The following is a 10791-nucleotide window of genomic DNA, read 5'->3' as shown; positions in this document are numbered from 1 at the left end:
GGCACGGTCAGATGCAGGGACGGCCGGCAGCAACGCCGCCACCACGGACGAGCCACACTCCTCCGAATCAGAGGCCGAGTCATCCGCGTCGCCCAACACCCAGAAACGAGAGCCGAGGAAGGCCGATGAGCCAGGCGAGGCCACCGAGCGGGCCGCCGCGCTGACGAAGCAGGGAGAACCACCCCAATAACATTTTTTTGGTAAATCCTTATAACAAATCTGTATGGAAATTCTGATCGAGTTTAAAATACATGAGTGCATTGTGTTTCATGATTCATACTCATGAACAAAACCTAATACACTTCCATTCAATGTGTTTGTAAGCCTGTAACTATGTTTGCAAACTGTTACAACTTTCTTTCAAATCACTCTTCTCACCATCTCTTGGAATTCATTGGTCTTATGATGAATGATTCTGCTGCCTGATATATTGTATGAATCTATCTTATCTATATATTGAATTCATTTATTCTTTTTTCTATATCTCATACAGTGTCATAAATATCATGCAGGTGCCCCATGTGGAGGTCCTTGAGCATGTTTCATCTATTCTTAAGGATTTTTCCTTTTTCCCCACTGGAGAAGGCATTGATGTTAGAAACCTGTACTGCTCTTTTTTGCATTGCTTCAAAATTTATAATTTTGCATTTTTCTTGTCTTGATTGTGTAATTATTCCTGCTCTTGTTCTTGAAGCCGCCCCTATGATTGCAAAACATCTGACAAAGGGTTGCATGATAAAGGTTTGTGTTACTTATTTAATTAGTTCCTTCCTGTTTTCACAATGAGCCCTCATTTTGTTTTGTGGAAACTGGTCCGCGCAGAGGCAACCAAGGCAATTACAGAGACTGCTCATGCTGCAGGGGAAAAGGTAAACATGTTTAAATGTTACTGGATCATTTCTATCTTTACCTTTTGTTATTAGTTTTGTGAAGTGACTTGGTATGTGGGCCGCTGTTCACAGAACAGTATCCATAGTACCGCAACATACAAGGGACAATATTCAACAGCCATATCGAAAGTCGTTCAAATCCCTAGTTTTCGCTCTCTGTCTTGATTGTGGTTTTACCCCTGTACCTAATCTAAATGCCTCAGTTTATTGGCCTGCTTTTTCTTCATGTGCTATCGTGAAATGGGGCAATGGCCTCCTTTTACAGCAGTGTATCATCCTTGATAATAAAAAGAAGGATGCTAGAAGTATGTTCTTTTTGAAAACATTTATATTTTACATAATCATTTTTCACTTTTTTGGTGCTTGGAAGAAAGTTTCTGATGAGGAAAATTCTGAAGTGATATAATCTCTAGAGCCAGTAGCAAAAGCATGTTTTGATTTGCTTTATTTCTGACATGCCTACTTATAAGGATTGCGTTCAACAAGTACTAAAACGCATTGTTGTGAGCCGCATAAGTAATACCAGATTTAATGCAACTAATCTAACTGTGATCAGCATATCACATTTTTACATTCGCACCACATTACTCCTATTGAATCCTATTGAATTATGGGACAGGTTGCGAGGAAAAAGATAGCTAGAGGATGGGATCCAGAATACACGAGGAGAATGTTCTTCCCACATTGGCCATCGGTACTAGGAGCCTGATGTCTCATGAGGTTGTATCCATCCTATGTACCAGCAACTGAGTTTGATGAAGCGCTCCGTACTTCAAGGAGAAGAACACAGCAACCGGCAAGCAGTTATCAACCAAGCAGGCCCTTTGGTAGTGCTGCATTCATGGGCAATGGATCATCTTGTCGTAATCCCAATCGTAATCTTTTGCTGGAAAGAATTCAGCAACCAACAAGTAATCGTCAACCTATGAGGCTATTTGGTACTCTCTTGAAGCTGCTAAGGAATGCATGAGGTATATATGATGTGAGTGGTGGTTTTATATTTGATGTTTCTGGACATTTTCAACTTACAATTAATCATTTATGGAAGGAAAGTATTATTATTGTGATGCATAAATTTCCTGCATCACCAGTAACTGAAAAATGACATATTTTACCTCACAATAGGATTTTTGTTAGAAGAAATCATCAACATTATGATTGTGTACTAATGATCCATTTGTTTTCACTTTGTTTGTTGCTCCACAGATTTCAAATCCTCGGATTTATCCAATGATCCTGTAGTCTTGTTTTCATTCGCGCAGGTGGCAAGCACCAAGCAGAGCTATTTATGTGCGTTTTTGCGATCTTGTCGAGGTCCTAACCCCTGAGTAGCATGGCCTGCAGATGTGCACCTGCCGCAGGTGGATGTGAGATCTTCCGATCGGCTTCTTCTGACAGTTTGTGCGCATTCGTGTGCTACTGTTTTTTTAGGGGGGTATGCTCTGGTATAGAGGCTCGTCGGCTTGGGCTCACTTGGACCCATTTTCATGAGCGGACCACTTCAGAAATAACGGGCCGAATGAACAAAGGGGACCAACTATGACCGGGGTGACAAGAACAAAAGCGCGCATTGCTCATACTCCCTTCATTCCAAAATATAGTGCGCCCGCGCTTCCCGAGGTCGAATTTTGACCATAAATTTAACAAACAAGACCGACTGCGGCGGGAGAAAAAGTTACATAATTAAAAACTTCTTTCGAATACGAATTCACTGATATAACTTTTGCTCCCGCCGCAATCGGTCTTGGTAGTTAAATTTACGGTCAAAGTTGAAGCACAGGGATAGAGAAAGCACTACATTGTGGAATGGAGGGAGTATTAATTAGTTGCATGATACAGTCCTCAAAAAAAAAAGTTGCATGAGACTAACCATCCGATAGAGGAAGAGAATGTTTGGTAGAGGAATCAGCCAGCCATGCTGATGCTGGTGACCAATGTGTCAATCTTTGCAGACTTCCTCGTTTCTGTCGCTGATCTTATATTACTACTCCTTCCGTCCGGAAATACTTGTTAGGAAATGAATAAAAAGAATGTAAGATCCATTTTGATGACAAGTATTTCCGGACGAAGGGAGTAGTGAGACATTGCGTGAGAACATCAAGCGGTACGAGCACTACATTGCCTTGCAGCTTGGCCTCAACGAGGGGATGAAGGTGTTGGACGTGGGATGCGGCATCGGAGGGCCTCTCAGAGAGATCGCCAGATTCAGGTACGTATCGACCGACGATCTAAAACGTCGTTCGTGCACGGTTCTGCCAAAACATTGTGCGTGAATTTCTGTTTTGTGCGTGCGCGTAGCTCCGCTTCGGTGACCGGGTTGAACAACAACGACTACCAGATCTACCAGGGGCCAGGTCTCTCTCCTACACGCATTTAATTTACCCTGTTGAAATGAAGCGCCAACTTGCATGCATATACGCAGGGGATTCTGATACAAAAAATAAAAAAAATCTGTATGCAGGAGCTCATCCGTTTAGCTGGCCTGAGCAAACGATGCAACTTTGTCAAGGTACAAACAGTGACACAGATGTGTTTGCCAGCGAATTAACTGACGAAGTACAGCAAGAGAAATGTTTGTAACTCGTTTCTTTGGTTAAATAATCGTGCCCAGGGGGACTTCATGGGCATGCCGTTCCCCGACGACACATTCGACGCGGCCTACGCGATCGAGGCGACGTGCCACGCCCCTGACGAGGTACACACACGGCGCAGATCTCTCTCCTTAACCTTCTCCCACCTAAACAATCTGACAAATCTACCATGCACAGGTTGGGTGCTACAGGGAGATCAACCGTGTGCTCCGACCCGGGCAACCGATGGCATTCTATGAGTGGTGCATGACCGAGCGGTTCGACCCGGGAAACCGCCGGCACGTACGCGGCCGCCAAGGCCGACATCGAGCACCACCGCCCAGTGCCTCCAGGCCGTCAAGGACGCTGGCTTCGAGGTATGAGTATCTGTCAGTCACAAATCCGTTCCGTTCAGGTTTCTGAAGTAGCCAACTTCAGAAACTGTTCCGTTCAGACCTGAATGCTACGTATTTGCTTTGCGTTGTTTGAAGGTGATCTGCGTCAAGGACGTGGCGGAGGACTCTGCGGTGCGGTGGTACCAGCCCCTGGACCCGGACGCCGGCGCGTCGTGGACGACCGCCAACGGCTTCCGGCTCAGCTGCGTCGGGCGCCTCGTCACCCGCGGCATGGTGAACAGGTGAAGGCCATGGAGCGCCTCGGCCTTGCGCCGGAGGGGAGCGTCAGGGTCTCCGGCCTCATAGAGACCGCCGGCGTGGGCCTCGTCGAGCGCGACAGCTAATTAGGTGCACGTTCATGTTTATTACAGAACGAGTTCAGAAAACCAGATAAGTGCGAACGCACTGACATCTCTACTACTAATAAACAATCAAACATTATCTTTTCTATGCGCACCCAAGCAAACGTCCGTGGACACATAACCACCACAGGATTAAGCCCAGACGACTCAATCTAACAGCTATTCTCTACTACTAATAAACAATCAAACATTATATTTTCTACGCGCACCCAAGCAAACGTCCGTGGACACATAACCACCACAGGATTAAGCCCAGACGACTCAATCTAACAGCTATCATTAATCTAATCGTGATCTGGTGTACGCTTAGCAATTTACCTAGACTGACCGTACTCCACCAGGCTGAAAACCTCCGCGTCCGCAACCCTGCCATATATCACGCGACCAGAAAATAAAGGAATAAATTGATTCGCGTGATTTGTGGCCTGCATGCAGCAGCATTATCATGGATTGGTTCGGTCTACTCAGGTATTAATGATGAATTAAAAAGGATGATTACGTACCACGCAAGAAAAGGAAAGATTGGATGGAGAAAAGATATAATGAAGCGCATGGGGCACGCACTAGGAAAGAGCGAGGCGGATGCATGTGATTAAGGGCTGATTAATTACGCGGACGGTTTGCATTTCTGGATCATCTGAGGATCACAAAAAGACTAATAAACCTGACTGGAGGAGTGCTAAAATTACAGGCCTGCTATTCATGTTACATTGTGAAAAAATCACGGATCTACTGTTCACGTCACTATTCGAGGAAAATGACACCTCTCAACGCACGAGCGATAGGGTTTCATCGCCGCCGCCGTCCCTTGTGCTGTTCCGCCCGCTGCATCTCCTCCCCGCGCGACTCTCTGGCCCTCCAGGCCTCCATGTCTACCTTTCTTTGACCTTGCTCGCCGTCTCCTATCCTAGGTCATGGTTCTTCCCCGATGTATCGATGTCGTTGGCTGTCGATTCTGCCGTTTCGTTCCTGCTGTTTGTGGGTAGGTGCTCCTCCCCTTGCCGGCGGGCGGCCTCCATCGTCAATCGTCTGTTAGTGCTGGTGATCAGCTGCATGCATCCAATGGAGAAGGGACGGCGCAACCATTCATGTTCTGGAACACGCGTAGCAATAATCCACCCCAAAACCAGTCGAATACGAATGCAACCTCTAGGTACATTTTTTCTGTCTCTCTCTAATATTTTTCTCTCTCGCACAGTGACATATTTACACCTTCGGTCCTTTCTTGCTGCTAATCTTCTTTCCGAGGCGAGCGGCCACGCAATATGAGACTCAGTTGAACGATGAACATTGTTAGAAGCGTTTGATTTTCTTTGTGCATTTGGTGGCTGGATACAAATTTGATATTATTACCAAACTAAGTTTATCGTTTGCTTGCAGTTTACGTATTGGATTTGCCATGCAAAACATTCTATCTTGGCAACATTTTTTTGCGGGAATAGGCAACATCTTTTTGTTCAAGATGTACGTGGGTGTTTTCTACCGTTTTCCACTTCCCTATATGAAATATGTTGCATACATCATCCCTAGCAGGCTTAGGCAGAGAGCAACGTATATCTCTACTGTGATCAATAAAGAGTACAGCAGCCCAAGAATATTACCCTTTTTTGAAACGCAGGTATCAGCTCATTGACCGCATCTTAATATTTTGTACCTCCTCTTTCACTGCTACCGAATATTTAGATTGTCATTAACTAATGCCCATACCATCTTAAGCTATGAGCAGACTCACCCAGGTGATTATTTCCTATCTGCTCTTGCCTATTCATTATCTATACTTTTGAAAAATCTAAGTTATTTTTTTCTCTCACGCAGTAAGTTTTTGACTTGTTGAAGACAGAAGGTATAGCAGCTCTAAGCCTGATGTAGTATTGGCGTCTAATGGGGCATTAATAAGCTGTGTATAAAAACTAATTTTCTTTCTTGGTGTCAGCTCTGAGAGGGACGAGCATCAAGTTGTGAACATTTTTATTTCAAAACTTTTTTTTGTTGGTCAGCTGTTTCCATAAAGAATTAGGCAATGTTGTTTTTCATGCATCAACTTATTTTAGTGGAGCTGAGCATTATGAGGATTTGTAAAGGCTTTGGGGTTGCTAATCTGAACAACCATTATGATAAATGGAATTATGTTCATTCATTTCTTTTTTGAGGAAACATGTGCTTTTATCATATAAAAAATCTACAATAAGCATCACTGCCCAGCGTCTGGATAGCTCGGCTATATCTACTTGGGTTTGTCCCTACTAATTAATTGGACTAGCCCCTTTAGTCCATGTATTTGTATCATCCAGTGCAGCTAAGCATATCTAGCAAATGAGTGCGACTGGGTTATTGAAGGCGGCCGAAGAAGCACATCCACCTTACACCTCGGCTCCGGCTGCCTTGGCTATCTTGTGAAGTATGGATTTGTATCCTTGTAAGACTTCTTTCTATATTGCTTTTCTTGGTTTGATTTTTGTGGTGTCCATCTTGCATGGTATCAGATGCAGCTAGGAAAAATAAATGTCGCTCCATGCTTGAAAACGCTGGCATCAAGAAGCTCAATTAGGATATAAAATAACATACTAATCAGTCGTGCGTTGCACGTGCATGCTTACTAGTATTAGAAGGAAGCATAATGCGAGTGCGTGCGCGTGATTTTGGTTTTGCAGGGAAGAGATCTTCACGCCCATGTTCTTCGTGCTGGCTCCCAAGAAACCCAACCTGACAGGGACTGGACATCTGAAGTATTATATGCCTATTTCTTTGGTTGCCATCTCCTGGAACTACCTATCATTTTTTTTGCGGAGTATCTAATCTGTCTAATCTATCTATTTTTGTGACGTGCTGCTGGTGGCGCGCGGAAAATGTTTGATGCAAGTTTTAACATCCATAGCTATTCCAACCGATCCAATTAATTAACACAACTTTAGTACAATTTTGTATGGATTGAAAGGAATACTTGTCTCCAATTAATTAACACAAGTTTAGTACAATTTTGTATGGATTGAAAGGAATACTTGTTTATCTATCTATTTGTGACGTTCCACTGGTGGTGCGCGAAAAATGTTTGATGCAAGTTTGTAAGGTATCTCCAACGCTGATTCTTAAACCGTCTATATACATCTGAACCGCGCGATCCAGACCACGAAAGCCATCCAACACGGTCCTGTATCGGTTTGCTCAGCAGTCCGGACGCACTTTCTCTCACAAAGTGGAGGCAAAGTGGGGGGTGAAGGAAATATGCCCTAGAGGCAATAATAAAGTTATTATTTATTTTCTTATTTCATGATAAATGTTTATTATTCATGCTAGAATTGTATTAACCAAAAACATAATACATGTGTGAATACATAGACAAACAGAGTGTCACTAGTATGCCTCTACTTGACTAGCTCGTTAATCAAAGATAGTTATGTTTCCTAACCATAGACAAAGAGTTGTTATTTGATTAACGGGATGATTGACTTGACCCATTCCGTTAGCTTAGCACCCGATCGTTTAGTATGTTGCTATTGTTTTCTTCATGACTTATACATGTTCCTATGACTATGAGATTATGCAACTCTCGTTTGCCGGAGGAACACTTTGTGTGCTACCAAACATCACAACGTAAATGGGTGATTATAAAGGAGCTCTACAGGTGTCTCCAAAGGTAAATGTTGGGTTGGGCATTTCGAGATTAGGATTTGTCACTCCGATTGTCGGAGAGGTATCTCTGGGCCCTCTCGGTAATGCACATCACATAAGCCTTGCAAGCATTGCAACTAATGAGTTAGTTGCGAGATGATGTATTACGGAACGAGTAAAGAGACTTGCCGATAACGAGATTGAACTAGGTATTGAGATTCCGTCGATCGAATCTCGGGCAAGTAACATACCGATGACAAAGGGAACAACGTATGTTGTTATGCGGTCTGACCGATAAAGATCTTCGTAGAATATGTGGGAGCCAATATGAGCATCCAGGTTCCGCTATTGGTTATTGACCGGAGACGTGTCTCGGTCATGTCTACATTGTTCTCGAACCCGTAGGGTCCGCACACTTAAGGTTTCGATGACAGTTATATTATGAATTTATGAGTTTTGATATACCGAAGGAGTTCGGAGTCCCGGATGAGATCGGGGACATGACGAGGAGTCTCAAAATGGTCGAGACATAAAGATCGATATATTGGACGACTATATTTGAACATCGGAAAGGTTCCGAGTGATTCGGGTATTTTCGGAGGTACCGAGGAGTTACGGGAATACGAGGAAGAAGCAATGGGCCTTAATGGGCCTTAGTGGAAAGGAACGGGAGGTGGCGCCCGCCCCTCCCAAGCCCAGTCCGAATTTGACAAGGGGTTTGGGGCGCGACCCCTCTCTCCCTTCCTTCCCCTCTTCCCCCCTTTCCCCCCTTCTCCTAGTTGGACTAGGAAAGGTGGAAACCTACTGCAACTAGGAGTAGGAATCCTACTCCTCCTTGGCGCGCCCACAAGGGCCAGCCGGCCTCCCCCTTGCTCCTTTATATACGGGGGCAGGGGGCACCCCATAGACACACAAGTTGATCCACGTGATCATATTCTTAGCCATGTGCGGTGGCCCCTTCCACCATAATCCTCGATAATATTGTAGTCGTGCTTAGGCGAAGCCCTGCGACGATAGAACATCAAGATCGTCACCACGCCGTCGTGCTGACGGAACTCTTCCCCGACACTTTGCTGGATCGGAGTCCGGGGATCGTCATCGAGCTGAACGTGTGCTAAAACTCGGAGGTGCCGTAGTTTCGGTGCTTGATCGGTCGGGCCGTGAAGACGTACGACTACATCAACCGCGTTGTGCTAACGCTTTCGCTGTCGGTCTACAAGAGTACGTAGATCACACTCTCCCCTCTCGTTGCTATGCATCACCATGATCTTGCGTGTGCATAGGAAATTTTTTGAAATTACTACGTTCCCAAACAGTGGCATCTGAGCTCAGGTTTTATGTGTTGATGTTATATGCACGAGTAGAACACAAGTGAGTTGTGGGCGATATAAGTCATACTGCTTACCAGCATGTCATACTTTGGTTCGGCGGTATTGTTGGATGAAGCGGCCCGGACCGACATTACGCGTACGCTTACGCGAGACTAGTTCTACCGACGTGCTTTGCACACAGGTGGCTGGCGGGTATCAGTTTCTCCAACTTTAGTTGAACCGAGTATGGCTACGCCCGGTCCTTGCGAAGGTTAAAACAGCACCAACTTGACAAACTATCATTGTGGTTTTGATGCGTAGATAAGATTGGTTCTTGCTTAAGCCCATAGCAGCCACGTAAAACTTGCAACAACAAAGTAGAGGACGTCTAACTTGTTTTTGCAGGGCATATTGTGATGTGATATGGTCAAGACGTGATGAGATATAAGTTGTTGTATGAGATGATCATGTTTTGTTGAAGTTACCGGCAACTGGCAAAAGCCTTATGGTTATCTCTCTATTGCATAAGATGCAAGCGCCAAATAATTACTTTACTTTATCGCTATGCGATAGCAATAGTTGCAAGAGCAATTGTTGGTGAGACAACCATATGACGACACATTGATATAGATCAAGATGATGAAGATCATGGTGTCATGCCGGTGACGATAGAGATCATGACAGTACTTTGGAGATAGAGATCAAAGGCGCCAGATGATGATCGCCATATCATGTCACATATTTTGATTGCATATGATGTTTATCTTTTTATACATCTTATTTTGCTTAGTTTGACGGTAGCATTTTAAGATGATCTCTCGCTAATTATCAAGAAGTGTTCTCCCTGAGTATGCACCATTGCGAAAGTTCTTCGTGCTGAGACACCACGTGATGATCGGGTGTGATAGGCTCTACGTTCAAATACAACGGGTGTAAAATAGTTGCACACGCGGAATACTCAGGTTATACTTGACGAGCCAAGCATATACAGATATGGCCTCGGAACACGGAGACTGAAAGGTCGAGCGTGAATCATATAGTAGATATGATCAACATAGTGATGTTCACCAATGAAACTACTCCATCTCACGTGATGATCGGACATGGTTTAGTTGATTTGGATCACGTGATCACTTAGAGGATTAGAGGGATGTCTATCTAAGTGGGAGTTCTTAAGTAATATGATTAAATTAAACTTAAATTTATCATGAACTTAGTCCTGGTAGTATTTTGCAAATCATGTTGTAGATCAATAGTTCGCGTTGTTGCTTCCCTGTGTTTATTTTGATATGTTCCTAGAGAAAATTGTGTTGAAAGATGTTAGTAGCAATGATGTGGATTGGATCCGTGATCTGAGGTTTATCCTCATTGCTGCACAGAAGAATTATGTCATTGATGCACCGCTAGGTGACAGACCTATTGCAGGAGCAGATGCAGACGTTATGAACGTTTGGCTAAAGCTCAATATGATGACTACTTGATAGTTTAGTGCACCATGCTTAACGGCTTAGAATCGGGACTTCAAAGACGTTTTAAACGTCATGGACCATATGAGATGTTCCAGGAGTTGAAGTTAATATTTCAAGCAAATACCCGAGTTGAGAGATATGAAGTCTCCAACAAGTTCTATAGCTAAAAGATGGAGGAGAATCGCT

General features: G+C 44.1%; 2 pseudogenes; both read left to right on the top strand.

Annotated features, from left to right (window-relative positions):
- LOC119300290 overlaps positions 1-2132 on the top strand; it is a 27433-nt pseudogene extending 25301 nt beyond the window's left edge.
- Positions 2133-2974: 842 nt separating this feature from the next.
- LOC119300289 lies at positions 2975-7013 on the top strand (annotated as a pseudogene).
- Positions 7014-10791: the final 3778 nt, after the last annotated feature.

This window comes from Triticum dicoccoides, chromosome 5A (assembly GCF_002162155.2).
Source record: "Triticum dicoccoides isolate Atlit2015 ecotype Zavitan chromosome 5A, WEW_v2.0, whole genome shotgun sequence".
In the NCBI taxonomy this organism is placed as follows: Eukaryota; Viridiplantae; Streptophyta; class Magnoliopsida; order Poales; family Poaceae; genus Triticum; species Triticum dicoccoides.
This window is presented reverse-complemented; position numbering and strand designations above follow the sequence as displayed.